This window comes from Eurosta solidaginis, chromosome 1 (genome assembly GCF_040869045.1).
Source record: "Eurosta solidaginis isolate ZX-2024a chromosome 1, ASM4086904v1, whole genome shotgun sequence".
NCBI classification, from domain to species: domain Eukaryota; kingdom Metazoa; phylum Arthropoda; class Insecta; order Diptera; family Tephritidae; genus Eurosta; species Eurosta solidaginis.
Window position 1 is genome coordinate 108058651 of NC_090319.1, and position 20423 is coordinate 108079073.

At 41.4% G+C, this 20423-nt stretch overlaps 1 protein-coding gene and 1 long non-coding RNA gene across 10 annotated transcripts in view; one reads left to right on the top strand and one right to left on the bottom strand.

Moving 5' to 3' along the window:
- The window catches only part of LOC137237552 (uncharacterized), a 61117-nt gene that overhangs the window by 7686 nt on the left and 33008 nt on the right, over positions 1-20423 (bottom strand). The gene's annotated exons all lie outside the window — the stretch shown is intronic.
- On the top strand, positions 1984-19750 carry LOC137236701 (uncharacterized). Of its 9 annotated transcripts, XR_010948584.1 has the most exons (7): positions 1984-2244; positions 2395-2591; positions 2637-2696; positions 3188-3320; positions 3393-3616; positions 12259-15855; positions 15926-19749. It is a non-coding gene; the product is annotated as an uncharacterized lncRNA (long non-coding RNA). The 9 variants fall into 9 exon arrangements; XR_010948588.1 differs by having other exon boundaries at positions 2395-3320; positions 12259-13030; positions 13088-15855; positions 15926-19750; XR_010948582.1 differs by having other exon boundaries at positions 2637-3320; positions 15926-19750.

Sequence of the window (20423 nt, forward strand, 5' to 3'; positions counted from 1 at the left end):
AACACGCTGCAGTGCGAAGGAGTCTGATTGATGCAGACAAATCTAGGGACTCAGAGCAGACTCCCGCCCCTACTCCTATTTCCATCTTGGAGCCGTCAGGGTCAATTTTGGATGTCGTCGACCCTCTCTTCCACTCGTTCCTGCTTGGAATGGCGGTATTACAACCGTACTCAAATTTCAGTTTGCGAGGGTAGTAATTTGTCTCGGTACTACATGTACCATCCGGAAGTTTCTTTAGGATACTACTATGCCCTTGTTGAGTATCCTTCCAACACCCAGACTCCCTGAGTCTCAGTGCGGTTTGTGACGATGTACAAAGTATATGCAAGTCGATCGGAAGCAAGTGCAAAATGGGGTCTGAAGCAGCTGTGGGGAAAGTGCGTCCGGCCCCCATGGCACCAACACACGCAGTGCGCTGGACTTTTTGCAGGCCGATGAGATTGTAGCTCTTACTTAGAGCTTCCCACCAGACTATGGAACCATAGTGTAGGAATACAATATAACATTGTAGGAATACATACTTATGGCATTAAGTTATGGCGTAAGGTACACTAAATTATACATATGTGAACACGGCCTAAAGGGCGAATTAATGTTGACTTATACCCTAAAGCCATAACCAGATAAAACAGCTGATCTCACCTACCTTATGGAAATCAATGTAATCGACTTAGCGTTATGGTATGGCACCATTAATCGATTACATTGATTTCCATAAAGCACCAAATACACGACACGAACATTCCGCAATCTTGTTCGCAGCTTTTCCATACACCATACGAACTTTTGGCCGAACATTAGTTCTCTTTCAGACAGCGATGAATACGGACAACAATTGTGCTGCAGCAATATTGCTCGCTGTGGCAGATTAAAGTCGCATAATCATTATTCTTTTTAATTCTATTACAATAATCTTTGCTTTTTACTTGCCACAAAGATGGCAAAGATTTATACATTTCAATAAATTCACTCAGAAATTTTTTATTGTCCATTTTACTTTTCCGCGCACGTCTGTTCCGTTCAGAAATTACTACGATTATGAGCTATTTCGCCATACACGCACGAACAGTTCGCGAAAATGTTCGCCAAAAATTAAAATATTTTGATTTTTGGCGAACATTTGCGCGAACTGGCAAACACCACCATACACGACAGAAAAGGTCGCAGAAACATGACATAACGGAATGTTCGCGGAAATTTCGTGTCGTGTATTTGACGCTTAAGGTAGGTTCGATCAGCTGCTTTATCTGGTTATAGTTTTATGGTTATAACTCACCATTAATTTGCCCTTAAGTACTGTTACACCCCTACAAGACGGTGGTAACCAGTTCATTCACACATTCAAAGCTTTTTTCGCTCTCCACTAATGCGGCAGTTACCCACCGACGTGTGCCGTACGTAAGGACGTTTGTCGTACGAAGCACGTTTGACCGAACTCTCAAGCCCGTAGGAATCAATGTGTGCGTCTGTGTACATGTACATAACATATTTGTGTGTGTATTGTTTACAGATAAGCACTGTTGCCATTGACCATTTTGCATGTATGCTTATGGAAACATCAACTTTTTCCAATTAAATTTTTGATATTGTAAAAGGCCGGAATACATATTAAATAAGTATAAATAGATTAAATATTTATTATCAGCACTTTTACATAATTATTTCGAATTATTTTCACAATTTTTCAAACTGTTATTAGGTGTTTTTGCATAAAACTGCAAACGGTCAAAAATTAGCGCACAAAAGTTTACTAGGCAACTCTGTCTAGTGAGAGAGCGATCAGCTGACACGTTCTTACGGAAAAAATCAAAATTGTTTTGATTTCTACGTTCCGGGCTACGTACGTACGGGCGTTGCACGTCGGTGAGTTTTCGTTTACATTGCACACTCATAAGATAGGTCGTGTCAGCTGACACGTTTTTTCTACGTACGTTCGTGAGTAACTGCCGCATAACACATCGACGTTTCAAGCTGTCATCGAAATGACAGTTCATTAATTATTCCGGAAAACATTGAAACGCAAAAAAAATATATTTGTTTACAACGAAAAATATCTTGTACTTTTAGTTGTGACATGTGACGGAAATTAAAAATTTTGCTGCAGATACCATCTTTTTGCGTTGGCGGCCTTCGCCCAAAATAACATTAAGTTAATTTTAGTTGTGACATGTGACGGAAATTAAAAATTTTGCTGCAGAGACCATCTTTCTGCGTTGGCGGCCTTCGCCCAAAATAATATTAAGGGTAACGTTTTACAAGACGGTACACCACCTAATTTCAAAATATCAAATAATAATAAAAACGGAGATCGAGGCGCGCCTTTTGATTCCACGTTTGATAATTTTTGATAAAAATTAGGTGGTGCACCGTCTTTTAATTCGTTACCATATTAAGTTGTATAGAATGGACGGGATGGCATACAAGGTTTCATGTCAATTAAATCGCTCCCGATATGGTCGGGCTAGTACCTTAATGGTTCCCGGAACGTAGCCCATCTGCATCCGGCAAAGGGCCAACAAAGTCGATAACGGGGAGTGTCCTTATCGCTACAACAACAACAACATTATTTACCTTCTGATTTTCATTCATACGTATGTGCATTTTTAAATAATAAAAAAAATGTTATATTCTAATAGATAGCATCTCCGCCGGGTTGCGATTCAGCTCAGAATATGCCAAAATCAGAGGAAATCTAGGTAATAGTGCAGTTTACGGTACCCACCGAAATTTGGGCCAAAATTTTCGAGTGAGGTATCAGAAGACGCGTATTCACGTCTAGATCAAGAATCCGAAAACGAAAAAAGACCCCGGGTCCCTCCGAAACCAGAGGTGGGATCCATAGTATTTTTGCGCAGAACACCTTTCTGCGATGGCGGTCTTCGGCCGCGCTTATAAAAAATTACCCTGGGCTACGCCATGCCAAGTCCGGGTGTGTGGTATAGCCGTGGCTACCGCCACGGCGATGCACAATTTTTTTTGTGGGTATAAGCACAACAACAACCACATTAAAATCGCCAACTTCAACTGCAAATATCTCCGGACAGAGGTAAAATTTTTCTTTTCCGCCTTTGGATTATTGTTCTCGAGATTAATACGCGTCTTTTGATACCTCACTCGAAAATCTTGGCCCAACTTTAGGGTGGGTACCGTAAACTGCACTACTACCGAAATATACAACTAAATGCAGATTCACGTGTCCTTTGCCAAGGATACAAGGTACTATACAAGCAACATGCTTTGGAATACGGAACCAACTGGTTGGATGTATTTCCCTAAAAAAGGGAGGAACTACGCATCTTGGTTTGCCAGTATTTGCTTCGGTAATTTATATTGATTTGTAGTGATTAAAAATTGCATTAGTAGATAATGTAAGGTGAATTAAAATTGAATAGGTAGCCGGAGCAAAAAAGGCAACTGATCGGCATGTAACTGTTATTTATGTGGCGCCACCGGGAGCTGCTGCTGCTATCCCAGAAGCATTAGAAGCAGAAATGGCTTTGATTTTTTGCATCACCAAAGGTGTGCCATAACATGATATGGTTCGCGTTAAGCACAAAGGCAAAAAAAATCGCGTCTAGTCAGGCCCGATTGTCCAGGAATCATCGCACCAGAAAGGGTAAGTAAATTGGCTACCATATTAAATAATTTGTCATGCTTTTGTTGATAATCAACTGAAGAATGCAAATACGACAGAGTTCGAAGTTCATGAGAAAACCAATTAATTTTTTTAATTAGCGTCTGGAGAGAAAAATACATATGTATGTATGCATAGAACTGCATAGAAGGGGAGGCATTAATTATTATCAGTAGATTTGCAAGATTTTTGTCATTTTCCCTGCATCGCAGTTGTCATTACATTGCGTTAAGAGAGGACATCTACACCTTACTACCCACAGCCAGTTAAAATTTTTGTAAATTTTGCTCTTTTCATCACTGTTTCAAATCGTGGAAAGTTATATATCGAGCATTCCATGGAGAATGGTACATTTTAGCAGACTTTCGCATTGCCGGCATTATTAATATTCAATCCCTAGAAGGTTTAATGTAGTCATATGAATAGTTCCCGAGATGGTGGGGCTAGTACCACAACATTGCTTGTTACCGGAACGTAGATAGATAGATAATTTATTGAGGATTGCACAGTGACTTGCACATCTCCTTCACAGCACCTCATCCTAGCCGACTTCCTTGATGAACCCCAGCAGTGTTCTTTGCTTGAGTGATTAAATGTGGGAATGCTCTGGCCATGGTGAGCCCATAAACTTAGCCCTACGTCTTGAAATTGCGCCGCAATATAGAAGGATATGGTCCACCGTCTGCTGATCCATCACAAAATCGGTATGTGTTGTTCGATATTATACCCAGCTTTTGCATATGACTGTTCAGTCTACAGTATCTTGTAAGAATAGCCGTTAGGGTTCGTAGGTTATCTTTTTGAGAGGCCTATTAATGCCCTAATTCGAGTTGTGCTGTAACCCCCTGACAGTAACTTAGATTGACCCAGGCCTGGCATATTGCGCCAGTGTTCTCTCTTTTCCCTCCCTTCTGCTAATAAATGCCCCTGTGGGCCAACTGGCAGGAACGGCTGGGGATCGATGGGTCATGCAGTTGCTGCCTCTCTTTCCGTGTTGTCCGCCTGCTGTTGTTGTAGAAGCAGTGCTTCGCCCCATCCAATAGGTGCTACCGATCACAAATTGTCATCAATGTCCTCTAACGGGAGTCCAAAGAAACTTTCTGTTTCAACAGGGGTGGACCATAATGAGAGGAGTGTTAGAGGCGTTGGTTCCACAATACAGTTAAAGAGATGGTTGGTGACATGTGGGGACACATTACAAGCAGGACAATGTTTTGTATGTCGGGGTTGATTCTGGATAGGTAAGAGTTTAACCTGTTACGTTATCCAGCTCGAAGTTGAGCTAGAGTGACTACTCTCGTTTCCCTAGGGAGAGTGCGTTCCTCCTCTGCTAGTTTTGTTCTTTGATTACAGGAATCACCGGCATAGAGGTCCGACGCCTGTTTGTGGAGTTCACTGAAGACATGCTTGTGTTTTTTAGCTTCATACGGCTGTGTTCTCAGGTGCCGTATTTCATCATAATGTAATGAGGCCGTGAACAACAAGGGCCACAAAAGATTTATAAAAGTTACGAGGACGCTGGATTTTGGAATCTAGCCAAAAGCAACCTGTCCGATGCAACCATCCCTTGCACGTGAAACGCTGACAAGAGTATTTATTTTTTTAATTTAATTTATTTATTATTTTAGGCTGTTTAGGCCTAAAACTTAAACTACCAAGTACAATGCATTGTTATAATCACTTATTTCTATTGAATATGCTGTTGGAATGCCATGTGATTCCGATCAGCATATTTACTAGCGTGACAAAGGGACGAGTATGGGAGCCACTCATTACGACGTTTCCAATCCTCCAGTGCTCCCAGCTTAAGGCAACAAAATTTGGAACTTATATTTTTCAATTATATGTGTATTTTAAGCTGTCGGAATGTATTATTCTCCGATCAGTGCAGCTAAACATGTCTTTGGACTTTTTTTTATTAAAGACGCTGTCGGAATGCATGAATATTCCGATTAGCACAGCTCAACATATAATGGGAGGTTGAAAAGGACGTGTTTTCAATCCCCCCTGCTGCAACTTTTATTTGGCCTTATTTTCGTTATTTTTGTTACACATTATATAATTTTATTGTTATGCGAGTGATTCCGATCAGCAACAGTAAATACCAGCTGGAAATACCGAATTCCAGCGAAATTAGTTGTTGGAACTGTCTGGAGTTACAGGTGGCGACCGATTTTCTTTTCCTTAGGGCCGGATGCATTGTATTTTGCTGCTACCATTATTACCATTCCCTTTTCGCGCTCCAGTATCGGTATATCATGTAAAAAAATAAAAGAAAACAAGTAAGGAAGGTTAAGTTCGGGTGTAACCGAACATTACATACTCAGTTGAGAGCTATGGTGACAACATAAGGGAAAATAACCATGTAGGAAAATGAACCAAGGGAAACCCTGGAATGTGTTTGTATGACATGTGTATCAAATGAAAGGCATTAAAGAGTAGTTTATAAGGGAGTGGGACATAGTTTTATAGGTGGACTCCATTTAGGGATATAGCCATAAAGGTGGATCAGGGTTGACTCTAGAATGCGTTTGTACGATATGGGTATCAAATTAAAGGTATTAATGAGGGTTTTAAAAGGGAGTTTGGTTGTTGCCTTTTCGAGATATCGCCATAAAGGTGGACCAGGGGTGACTATAATGCGTTTGTACGATATGGGTATCAAATGAAAGGTGTTAATGAGTATTTTAAAAGGGAGTAATCCTTAGTTCCATAGGTGGACGCCGTTTCGAGATATCGCCACAAAGGTGGATCAGGGGCGACCCTAGAATTTGTTTGTACAATATGGGCATCAAACGAAAGGTGTTAATGAGTATTTTAAAAGGGAGTCCGGTTTCGAAATATCGCCATAAAGGCGGACCAGGGGTGACTCTAGAATGTGTTTGTACGATATGGGTATCAAATTAAAGGTATTAATGAGGGTTTTAAAAGGGAGTGGTGGTTGTTGTATAGGTGGTCGCCTTTTCAAGATATCGCCATAAAGGTGGACCAGGGGTGACTCTAGAATGCGTTTGTACGATATGGGTATCAAATGAAAGGTGTTAATGAGTATTTTAAAAGGGAGTAATCCTTAGTTCCATAGGTGGACGCCGTTTCGAGATATCGCCATAAAGGTGGACCAGGGGTGACCCTAGAATTTGTTTGTACAATATGGGTATCAAAAGAAAGGTGTTAATGAATATGTTAAAAGGGAGTAATCCTTAGTTCCATAGGTGGACGCCGTTTCGAGATATCGCCATAAAGGTGGACCAGGGGTGACCCTAGGATTTGTTTGTACAATACGGGCATCAAACGAAAGGTGTTAATGAGTATTTTAAACGGGAGTGGGCCTTAGTTTTATAGGTGGACGCCGTTTCGAAATATCGCCATAAAGGTGGACCAGGGGTGACTCTAGAATGTGTTTGTACGATATGGGTATCAAATTAATGGTATTAATGAGGGTTTTAAAAGGGAGTGGTGGTTGTTGTATAGGTGGTCGCATTTTCGAGATATCGCCATAAAGGTGGACCAGGGGTGACCCTAGAATTTGTTTGTACAATATGGGTATCAAAAGAAAGGTGTTAATGAGTATTTTAAAAGGGAGTAATCCTTAGTTCCATAGGAGGACGCCGTTTCGAGATATCGCCATAACGGTGGAGCTGGGGTGACCCTAGAATGCTTTTGTGGAATATGGGTATCAAATGAAAGGTGTTAATGAGTATTTTTACAAGGCAGTGGGCCTTCGTTCTATAGGTGTTCGCCTTTTCGAGATATCGCCATAAAGGTGGACCAGGGGTGACTTTAGAATATGTTTGTACGATATGGGTATCAAATGAAAGGTGTTAATGAGTATTTTAAAAGGGCGTGGGGCTTAGTTCTATAGGTGGACGCCTTTTCGAGATATCGCCACAAAGGTGGACCAGGGGTGACTCTAGAATGAGTTTGCACGATATGGGTATCAAATTAAAGGTATTAATGAGAGTTTTAAAAGGGAGTGGAGGTAGTTGTATATGTGAAGGAGTTTTCCAGATATAGACCAAAATGTGGACCAGGGTGACCCAGAACATCATCTGTTGGATACCGCTAATTTATTTATATATGTAGTACCTGCCAAGATTTTAAGGGGTTTTTATTTCGCCCTGCAGAACTTTTTCATTTTCTTCTTCTTAATATGGTAGGTGTCACAACCATTTTATAAAGTTTTTTCTAAAGTTATATTTCGCGTCAATAAAAAAATCCAATTACCTTACCATGTTTCATCCCTTTTTTCGTATTTGGTATAGAATTATGGCATTTTTTTAATTTTTCGTAATTTTCGATATCGAAAAAGTGGGCGTAGTCATAGTCGGATTTCGTTCATTTTTCATACCGAGATAAAGTGAGTTCAAGTAAGCACGTGAACTAAGTTCATTAAAGATATGTCGATTTTTGCTCAAGTTATCGTGTTAACGGCCATGCAGAAGGACAGACGGACGACTGTGTATAAAAACTAGGTGTGGCATCAACCGATTTCGCCCATTTTCACAGAAAACAGTTAACGTCATAAAATCTATGCCCCTACCAAATTTCAAAAGGATTTGTTAATTTTTGTTCGACTTATGGCGTTAAAAGTATCCTAGAGAAATTAAATGAAAAAGGGCGGAGCCACGCCCATTTTGAAATTTTCTTTCATTTTTGTATTTTGTTGAACCATATCATTACTGGCGTTGAATGTTGACATAATTTACTTATATACTGTAAAGATATTAAATTTTTTGTTAAAATCTTACTTTAAAAAAAATTTTTTTTTAAAAGTGGGCGTGGTCCTTCTCCGATTTTGCTAATTTTTATTAAGCGTACATACAGTAATAGCAGTAACATTCCTGCCAAATTTCATCATTATATCTTCAACGACTGCCAAATTACAGCTTGCAAAAGTTTTAAATTACCTTCTTTTAAAAGTGGGCGGTGCCACGCCCGTTGTCCAAAATTTTACTAATTTTCTATTCTGCGTCATAAGATCAACTCATCTACCAAGTTTCGTCGCTTTATCTGTCTTTTGTAATGAATTATCGCACTTTTTCGGTTTTTCGAAATTTTCGATATCGAATAAGTGGGCGTGGTTATAGTCCGATATCGTTCATTTTAAATAGCGATCTGAGATGAGCGCTCAGGAACCTACATACCAAATTTCATCAAGATACCTCAAAATTTACTCAAGTTATCGTGTTAACGGACGGACGGACGGACGGACGGACATGGCTCAATCAAATTTTTTTTCGATCCTGATTATTTTGATATATGGAAGTCTATATCTATCTCGATTCCTTTATATATGTACAACCAACCGTTATCCAATCAAACTTAATATACACTGTGAGCTCTGCTCAACTGAGTATAAAAAAACTATCTTATTGGAAGGGTTTTACAATGCTCCAATAAACTTTTTTTAAAAGTATTGAAGTTATTACTACGTTTTATGTGATTAGGAAGTTCATTGAAATATTTCAGGCCCTTATATATATGACCGTCCTAAAAAGATTCTTTTCCGGCAAACGCAGCAAACCCATTTCTCAGTACTGGGGTCAGGAGAAGGACCCGGATTGGGGTCGATACCTTCCCGGAAGAGGAGAGTATGGCGCAGACCCGCTGCAAGGATCTGCTGGGGGGTTGACAATTTGTGGGAGAGACGCAACAAATTAAACATGGAGTCCGCCTGCTCATTGCCCTCCCCTGTGGCCTAGGACCCAGGCCAACAGTACTACGTTGTGTGCTCCTAATTGATTCAGCTTTTCTACGCACTGAAGGACAAGTGCTGACTTTATTTCGAACGCCGCAAGTGCCTTTAGTGGAACCTGACTGCCTGACAGAGTATGGCAATTGTTTCTTTGGGGTATCAGCGCTGAAGGTTCAGCTTAGCGCACTAACTTATGGCGAATACTTCCGCTCGAAAATGCTCGGATGTGCTTTTAGAGTTACTGATATTTTGGTTCTGGGTCCGAAAACTCTGGCGTCTTCGAGCCATCTATGTATCTTACGATCTTGAGCCTAGTAATACATTGCACCCGCCTATACCTATACAGCCGTACCAAGAGACGGAGCAGCCCATTACATATTGGCACAACCGGAGCACTGCTGGACATCCATCCTATATGAAAGCTATGCATTCAAAAGTGTTTGTACCAGTGGCTGGTGCACACCGAACTGGACCAATGTATGCTATATTGAGGCCTGCACAAATACCAAGCTATGTTTATGTAAATAATGTTACTGCTAATGTCAATTTGCACGGTTGAGCACATACAGTACCTACGTTTATACAAGGTGGAACACCACACTACCTACATGGCAATGTAGCCACCGATCAGGTTGTTGTAAGATATTAATTAAAATATGTTATTCATAAACACTGTATTTTCATTATCATTAAACTGTAGACTAGACTCATGACGGGTATTCTTACTGGACACTGCTCTCTGGCGTCACATGCCTTTAAATTAGGCTTGGTCAGTGATAGCAGATGTAGGAAGTGTGGGTTGGAGGAGGAAACGATCGATTACGTTCTGTGCTCGTGCTGACAGCTGTCAGATCTAGAAGCAGCAAGTGGCTTAAGTTCTAGGAAGCCGCTAACCCGCTGGAGCCATGAGAAGCGTGAGTGCACTTTGGGTGTCCCAAGACAAGTTCCGTACCTGCTCCGAATAATTTGTAGCTATCTAAGCGACAAAGAACTCCCTTTTGATACAGATGAGGGACTAAGAAAGCACAACACCACGGGCGGTGTCCCTCAGGGATCTGTTCTAGGTCCAACTCTTTGGAATGCGATGTATGGCGGGGTGCTACAAATCGACCTTCCCGGAGGCACGGAAATTGTCGGCTATGCAGATGATATTGATCTGCTCCAAGCATTATGTAATGACGCCGTGGGAAGAATAAAGGAATGGTTGACGAACACGGGGCTGGAGATGGCTAGCAATAAGACAGAAGTGGTTCTGATGAGCTCAAAGCGGACTGTGGATGGGTTGGTCCTAACCATAGGAGATTATCAAATAAATTCAAAGCCCTCCTTGAAATATCTAGGAGTAATAATTGACTCAAAACTAAATTTTAGGGAGCACTTCAGGGCGGTGTGGGACAAAGTTTCTAGAGTTAGTGGAACCCTAACGCGAATAATGCCCAATATCGGCGGCCCAAGCGAAGCTACCCGTCAGCTATTATCCAACGTAACCAGCTCTATAATATTATATGCAGCACCAATATGGCACAGATCTTAAATGGTCCACCAAAAAGATATATTAGCAACCTACCGCATTACTGCTATACGAATATCATGTGCTGTTCCGACGACGCGATCCATGTTTTAGCCAGGAAAATCCCAGTAGATCTACTCTCAAATGAAATGGCCGATCTGTATGCCATTGGATTCAGCCGACCATCTGAAGATGCTAAGAAAAGCGCAAAGTCACGAACAATAGTTAGGTGGCAAGAACGGTGGGAAGATTCGAGAAAAGAGCGCTGGACCTTCATGCTAGTCCGGAATATAGCGGAATGGTACGAGCGAAAACACGGCAAACTAAATTACCATCTCACTCAGATATTGAGCGGGCACGGTGGCTTCAAGGAATATCTACATAAGCGTGGGATAGAGGAGGATCCTTTCTGTCCAAGCTGTCCGTCCGAATTGGAAAGTGCAGAACATGTAATATTTCACTGCCCTCGTTTTCACGGCGAAAGACTGTCTGTAAACAGAGTTTTTGGAGAGGAACCTTCCATTAGGAATTTAGTTCCACGAATTTGCGGACAAATAGATTGTTGGATTGCTGTGAGCAAGATGGCCTTTATAGTAATGACGAAATTGATGATGAATGCCGAAAGGGAGCGCAGAGAAATGCGCATACGAAGTAGTGGCAACTAAATCGCCTTTCCCACCCGTGACGTTATGCCTAACGGCGGTCCCACGGGGTGAGGACCCGTGAACAAGATTAGCCTGGTTTCATTGGGCCACTTGAGGGTAGTGCGCTACCACAACGTCCAATAAAAAAAGACAAGTTCCGTCGTGCCTGGTGTTGTTGGGTGAGCGGCCAGACAGCAGGGTGCAACAAATGCACCTTTCAGGGGAAAATAAGATGTAGCAAACGAGTATATTCTGTATCATATGATCAACTTGGAGACAACCAAACGTTTATTTTCCTGTCCAAAACAGAACTAGTGCACGGCACTGCTGCTAAAGAAGGATATGCGTAGTCATATCAATTCGTTCCCGGGTTAGTCGGGGAAAGCAATTTTAGCATTAATTTGTCCTTTTCAATTTGAACATCCATTCAAGAACTTCGCATAATAGATTAAACAGTCATCTGTATTTATTTGTTATTGTAGCACGTCTAATTAATTTACTTCGTAACATCAATCAATTGTCCCTTGTTACAATTTTATGTTCTCTATGAATGCAACAGCAAAGTATCTTTGGGTACCCCTGCCAACGGAAGATGCATAGGCATGGTGGAGGTTCATTTGAAGTTACTTTACCAGGTCCTGATTCTAGTTATCTGAAATTTCTCTTGTGCCTTGGAAAAGAGCTATGTGTTGAGCCCTATTTATGGAACACTTTTCGGCTTATATTAAAAACGTTTAATCTATTCTTACTGATATGAGTTTCTTTTTCATTCTAGGTAATTTGATTTTGACGATGTGAGGATAGAAATATCCCAAATATTCCAGCTGTGGCTGTAAGAACATACTTACTTACTTACTTAATTGGCGCTTAACCGTCTAAACGGTTATGGCCGTCCAACAAGGCGCGCCAGTCGCTCCTTCGCTCCGCCAACCGGCGCCAATTGGTCACACCAAGGGAGTTTAAATCGTTTTCCACCTGGTCCTTCCAACGGAGTGGGGGCCGCCCTCTACCTCTGCTTCCATAGGCGGGTTCCGATAGAAACACTTTCTTGGCCGGAGCATCATCTTTCATTCGCATAACATGGCCTAGCCAGCGCAGCCGCTGCGTTTTAATTCGCTGGACTATGTTGATGTCTGCGTATAGCTCGTACAGCTCATCATTAAATCTTCTTCGGTACTCGCCATCGCCAACGCGTAGAGGTCCATAAATCTTTCGAAGAACTTTTCTCTCGAACACTCCCAAAGCCGCTTCATCTGCTGTTGTCATGGTCCATGCTTCTGCCCCATATAGCAGGACGGGTACGATAAGTGACTTGTAGAGTATGATTTTCGTTCGCCGAGAGAGGACTTTACTTTTCAATTGCCTACCTAGTCCAAAGTAGCATTTATTGGCAAGATTGATTCTTCGCTGGATTTCAGTGCTGATGTTGTTGCTAGTGTTGATGCTGGTTCCCAAATAAACGAAGTCTTTTACTATTTCGAAATTATGGCTGCCAACAGTAGCGTGGTTGCCAAGGCGCATATGCGCTGACTCTTTGCTTACAGCAGGTACTTCGTTTTGTCCTCGTTCACCATCAAACCCATCTTTACCGCTTCTTTTTCCAGCTTGGAGTAAGCAGAACTAACAGCGCGGGTGTTTAGGCCGATGATATCAATGTCATCAGCATATGCCAGTAATTGCACGCTTTTATAGTATATTGTTCCAGTGCGGTTAAGTTCTGCAGCTAGTATAATTTTCTCCAGCATCAAATTAAAGAAATCGCACGATAGGGTGTCACCCTGTCTGAAACCTCGTTTAGTTTCGAACGGCTCGGAGAGGTCCTTCCCAATTCTGACTGAGCTGATGGTGTTGCTCAACGTCATTTTGCACAGCCGTATAAGTTTTGCGGGGAAACCAAATTCAGACATAGCGGCATATAGGCAGCTCCTTTTCGTGCTGTCGAAGGCGGCTTTAAAGTCGACGAAGAGGTGATGTGTGTCGATTCTCTTTTCACGGGTTTTTTCCAAGATTTGGCGCATTGTGAAAATCTGGTCCATGGTAGATTTACCAGGTCTGAAGCCGCACTGATAAGGTCCAATCAGCCGGTTCACGGTGGGCTTCAATCTTTCGCACAATACACTTGAAAGGACCTTATATGCGATATTAAGAAGGCTGATTCCACGATAGTTGGAGCATTTTGCAGTATCCCCCTTCTTGTGGACTGGGCAAAGAACACTTAGATTCCAACCGTCGGGCATGCTTTCGTCCGCCCATATTTTGCTAAGAAGCTGCTGCTTGCGCCTTACCAACTCCTCGCCGCCGAACTTGAATAGCTCCGCCGGCAATCCATCAGCGCCCACGGCCTTCTTGTTTTTCAATCTGGTTATTGCTATTCTAACTTCGTCATAATCGGGCGGGGGGACATATATACCATCATCATCGATTGCGGGATCGGGTTCTTCATCTCTACGCGGTGAATTGCTGCCTCCATTTAGGAGAGCAGAGAAGTGTTCCCTCCATAATCTAAGCACTCTCTGGACATCAGTTACAAGGTCGCCGTTTTCATTCCTACAGGAGTTTGCCCCGGTCTTAAAACCTTCCGTCTGTCGCCGTATTTTTTGGTAGAATTTTCGGGCGTTATTCCTGGTGGCTAGCAGCTCAAGCTCCTCGCACTCACGCCTTTCTGCTTCTGCTTTTTTCTTCCTGAAAAGGCGTCTCGCTTCCCTTTTCAACTCACGATAGCGTTCACACACTCCTCTTGTCGCGCTCGCTTTTAACGTAGCCCTGTAGGCAGCGTCTTTTCTTTCGGTTGCAACGCGGCATTCTTCATCATACCAGTTGTTTTTTCGTGGCCGCCGGTAACCAATTTTTTCCTCGGCGGCAGTATGAAGTGCTTTGGAGATATGCTCCCACTGCTCCTGTATTCCATCAGGATGAGTTGTGCCCTCAGAGAGCAGGTGTGAGAGTCGAGTTGCGAAATCATTGGCAGTCTGTTGTGATTGAAGCTTTTCGACGTCTAGCTTTCCTTGTGTTTTTTGTTCCTTGTTTTTAGCCGCGTTGAGGCGGGTGCGTATTTTGGCTGCAACGAGATAATGGTCCGAATCGATGTTAGGTCCTCGGATCGTTCGCACATCTAAAACACTGGAGGCATGCCGTCCGTCTATCACAACGTGATCGATCTGATTGCGAGTATTTCGATCAGGAGACAGCCATGTAGCTTGATGTATCTTTTTATGCATGAACCTCGTGCTTGATATGACCATGTTTCGAGCACCGGCAAAGTCAATCAGCCTCAGTCCGTTAGGAGAAGTTTCATTGTGTAGGCTGAACTTTCCGACTGTATGGCCAAAAACACCTTCTTTGCCCACCCTGGCGTTAAAGTCGCCAAGCACGACTTTTATATCATGACGGGGGCAGCGCTCGTATGTGCGTTCTAATTGTTCATAAAAAGTGTCTTTCACCTCATCGTCTTTCTCCTCTGTCGGCGCATGGGCGCAGATGAATGATATATTAAAAAATTTTGCTTTTATTCGAATAGCGGCGAGACGCTCGTCCACAGGCGTGAACGCCAGCACTTGGTGACAAAGTCTCTCTCCCACCACGAATCCGACGCCGAAACTGCGCTTATTCGCATGGCCACTCCAATATATGTCACAATTTTTGATCTTCTTTCTTCCTTGCTTCGTCCAACGCATTTCTTGGATGGCGGTGATGTCAGATTTTGCTTTGACGAGGACATCAACCAGCCGGGCATCTCCACCAATCCCATTCAGGGAGCGGACGTTCCAGTTGCATGCCCTCAATTCATTGTCCTTCAAACGTTTGCCATGGTCGTCATCAATAGAGAGTGTATTTATCCGAGGCTTGTTGTTATATTTCATTGGAGTATGGTTTTACGTGGCGGGTCCCAAGCCCAGCGCACAACCCGCTCAGCGGGGGTGAAAATATTACTTGGCACGCTTATATAGCGAGCCGCTTGCTCCAAGACAGACGCCCGCAGAAGTGTACAGACGCTGCCGATGAAATCTCCCCCGGCTAGCCCTTAAACCGATTATGTCAGAGTGGCCTAGCCAGGTTGTCGCCTTCTCACATTAGCTCACCGCTAAACGGGTGTTTAGCGGCTACCCAGATGATACTTGGCCGCAAGCGACCGGCAGTAGTGAGCTGCTTGAACCGCATGCAAAAGAATCGCTCTGGCCATTCCCAGGTGGATGGCGGTCAGAAGCTTTCCCCACTTTCGTGGACTTCTACACACGGCCCCACCCTCCTGTAAGAACATACATTTGCTCAAATTAGAAGAAAACTGCACGGTTGAGCACATCCAGTACCTACGTTTATACAAGGAGGAACACCACACTACTTTCACGGGGATGTAGCCACCGATCACGTTGTTGTAAGAGCTTATTTTAAATATGTTATTCATAAACACTGATTCTAATATTTTGTTTTGGTTTTTACTATAGAGTCAACCTGTTATATAAGCGACGTCAGCTATGCCTGTAACTTAATAGCTACCGCGGACGCGGTCACAGGAGTTGTTCACTACGTGGGGATTACACTAATCAAGGACTTTCAATATCGGAAGGTTTTCCAGCACCATAACAACACCAACAATATGTGCAATCACCCGAATAAATTGTACAACAAACGTTAACACCACATCATCAGCCAGCAACAACAACAACAATCGCAACAAGTTGAAACTTCTAAACAATTAATGACTAGTGAACCACCAACATATCCGCAATATGCGCAAACATCAACACCAACATATGTCGCCTACTTTGCAACACGGTGAAGATGGCCAAGGCCATTCTGATTCTAATACTGATAAAGGCGAACCATTCGCAAATTTAAAAACTCAAACAGACCACGAAAGATGTAGATGATGGTATTAATTCTAGTACGGATAGTAAAGAATTTAAACCTAGGAAAAAAGCTAAACTTGATAAAAACTTAACCGAAGATGACAATGTTTCTAATTCTAATACTAAGGAAGATGAACCTTTGATAAATATGAAGCTTAAAACAGAGTTATCAAAAAATGACGATGATGATAATGATGTTGATGCAAAGTCCAATGTTGAAAATGATGAAAATTATGAAACAGAATATGAAAATAGTATGTGTGTGGATTATAACCTGAAGCAAAACTGTCATATCCGGTACGACCAGAATTAGATGTTAAGAAAAGAGCCTACATAAAGAGGCTCAGTATATTTATGGAAAATTTATCATGAGACAATGCCCAATGTATTTATTTATTTATTTAAAGTCGACGCAAACACAAAGCGGTCGACTAATTATAGTAATAGACAGATATATATGTAAAATACAGAGCCATTCTTAAAATTAAAAAATTCAAAAAAGGTACATAGAAAATTTGTATGTTATAAACATTTGACATCGCATTGTATAAGAAAAAATAAAATTAAAATATCAGGCTAAACATAAGAGTATAGCAGTATGTAAAGCAGCAAACGAACATTCAAAGCCAATGCAGTTATACAAATCATTGTACCGCGAGCACCAATGGCGCAGGGGACTGTTTCTAGCAAAATTTTGCCGGCATAGAGGTAAATGAAAAGGCACAAAATGCCTGGACGCCCTAGCAGGAACCGCAAAATTTAGTTGACTGATTAGGTCAGGGGAGTCAATCACACCAATGATGAGCTTGTGAATGAACATAACGCCAAGTAATACTCTACGATTCTCTAGAGATGGCAAATTAATTAGAAGAAGTCTATTCCTGTATGGTGGAAGATGAGTACTTGATTCCCAGTTGAGACCTCGTAATGCAAAAATTAAAAACCGTCTCTGGACCGACTCGATCCGATCAACATGGATTTGATAGATCGGAGACCAGACACATGAACAGTACTCGAGAATAGGACGTACCAGCGAGGTATAAAGGATCTTTGTGAAATAAGGGTCATCAAACTCTTTAGCCCAACGTTTGATAAAACCTAATACACCAGTTGTTTTGTTTATAGCGGTTGAAATATGTGTGGTAAAACTTAATTTCGGATCAAAAATAACTCCTAGATCAGTTACAATAGATATCCGCTCCAAGGGGTCGCCGTTAAGTGTATAAGATGATAGGACCGGCTTCACACGGTGAAAAGTTATTTGCTTACATTTGGAGTAATTCAAAAAAAGTAAATTTGCAGTACACCAGCTTTGAAATGAGTCAAGATCGGCCTGAAGCTGATTAAAACAGAACAAGTTCGAAGGCAGATATGTGTAACAAAGTTTTACATCATCTGCATACATAAAAACTCTAGAATGTAATATAACCTTTGGTAAGTCGTTAATGAACAGGTTAAAGAGTAATGGACCCAAATGGCTACCCTGGGGCACGCCAGAAGTTACATCAAACGACTTTGAAAGATTGTTGTTAAAGAAAACTCGCTGAGTCCTATTTTCAAGATAACTTGAAATCCAACTTAATAAAGGCGCTGGAAAACCCAGAAGATCAAGTTTGGTAACTAAGAGCTCGTGATTAACAGAGTCAAATGCTTTACTAAAGTCGGTGTAAATTACATCTGTTTGTTTGCAAACTAAAAAACCATTCATAACAAAAGACGTAAATTCAAGCAAGTTGGTAGTAGTTGATCTCCGATGAACAAAACCATGTTGACAAGGTGATATTAAAGAGCTACACAAGTATTGAAGCTGGTATGTAATTATCTGCTCAAAAGTTTTAGGGATAGCTGAGAGCTTAGCTATGCCTCTGTAGTTCTCAATATTAGACCTACTACCTTTTTTATGCAAAGGTATAATAAACGATTGTTTCCAAATAGATGGGAATGATGCGGATTCCAGAGACAGTTTAAATAATTTAAAGATAGGCTCTGATAAGCTGACAGGACAGTACTTAAGTACATAACTAGGAACACCATCTGGACCCGGCGAAGATATCGGTTTCAATGCAAGAAGTTTATTAAGAACAGTATCTTTATCAATAAATGGGTTTAAAATATTATTAGAACTTTCCAAGCAATATGGATAAAGATTAGACTGGACACATTGGGATGAATAGGTTGATTTAAAGAATTCAGCAAATAAGTCATCGATTTCGTGATCAGAATTTGCGTTTTTGCACCCATAAATAAAAGTAGATGGGAAACCAGAAATTTTCCTTTTGGAATTAACAAATCTGTAGAAACGTTTCGGATTATTAGTAAATTGGAATTTGCAACATGATAAGTAACCTTTATAACACTGCTGGTTAAGACGATGAAAATTGGAGCGCGCCACTAAATATTTAGATAAATCAATAGCTTTACCAGATCTTTTGAAACGCTTATAGAGTCTAGATTTAATATTATCAAGTCTTAATAGTTGCTTTGAGAACCAGGGTGGTTTACCCGTGGTGGTACTGGAATAACGAAGGGGGACACATCTTTCAAACAAAGCATCAAGAGAACTATAAAACAAGGAAGTCGCTGTTTCAACGTCTGTACACGCATAAAGACTCGACCAGTCATGGGCAGAAATCAAATTATTGAGCTCACTAAAATTCGTCTTTGAAAAACATCTCGACCAGGGTCGGGAATTGGGCTTAGAAACATCGAGCATCACAGGTTGAACAACATCCAGTACTATCTCAAGCGTAGGATGAAGAGGGTCTTCAGGAAGGGATAATGGGGGAGTTCGGGTTAGAGTAATACCCGCAGAGTCATCTGTAAAAACTAAGTCTAAGATTTTCCTTTTGGAATTTAAAACATTATTAATTTGGAGAAGAGATGTATCTAGCAGGCTATTTAAAAACTCGTGCTGAGTAGTGGGAGTCATAAAATTTGAGTAGAGTCATCTGTAAAAACTAAGTCTAAGATTTTCCTTTTGGAATTTAAAACATTATTAATTTGGAGAAGAGATGTATCTAGCAGGCTATTTAAAAACTCGTGCTGAGTAGTGGGAGTCATAAAATTTGAGTAGATGGTATTGATCCAATTTACTGATGATAAATTGAAATCACCAAGAACTACTAGGCGGTCTTTGTTACCGCCATAATTAACACTTAATGTGAACATGATATTAGTTGAACTCATTTGTAATATTAAACATTGTACTTATTTAATGCAGGCTTGGAAACCCTAAAAGTCTATCTTCTCTCAGGCAACTCTGAACGAATGTCATATTCGGGCAAGAGTTGGTAATTGTCATCGTTACTTGATAAAAACAGAGAAGAGAGGGAAGATAAATTAAAATTTTTAAAGCCTGCTGCGCTATTAATTATATTGTCAATTAATAAATAATAACGTGAAATTTAGCTTGCTTGAAAACAATATTCTTTCTCTTACTCCGTGAACAATTCTTTAAAAATTTTAATTGCGATTGGAGATTATTACTTGGATTAGCTATACCGACAAATCTTCGGTAACGCACGTGCCACCAAAACTTTGAGAGAAAAAGCGGCAACGACGAAGGCATTCGCAAGAATAAAATCCATCAAAATCAACAGCATCCGCATTTAAAAGCGTACATTTTGTTTGCGAATCGATCCATTTGCGACTTGACGCTTGTAAACGCGTGGTCGTATTTCAGGAGTCTCAACTTAATATACTTCATCATCAAACATGTGCATTTGCAATGTCTGCGGAAAAAAGGCAGATGCTAGTGGTACTGAGGATTGGGTGCAGTGCGACAGCTGCGAACTATGGTTCCATTTCGGATGTGCTGGAGTAGACGCTAGCGTGCAAGATCGCGACTGGAGTTGTGCTTCCTGTACTCAGGCACCTAGTGTGGGCGCACCACACACTTCTGCAAACGCAATGCAGCCAGCAACTACAACAATAACAACATCGGCTGCTACACCAGCACCAGCGACCACATCGGTTAATGCCAACCTCGAAAATCAGAGCGATACTAGCTCACTAAAATTAACCGCAGTACCACGCAATGCTATGAACGAACCTGGTGATCAACAAAGGCTCATGCTGGCCATGCTCGAAGAGC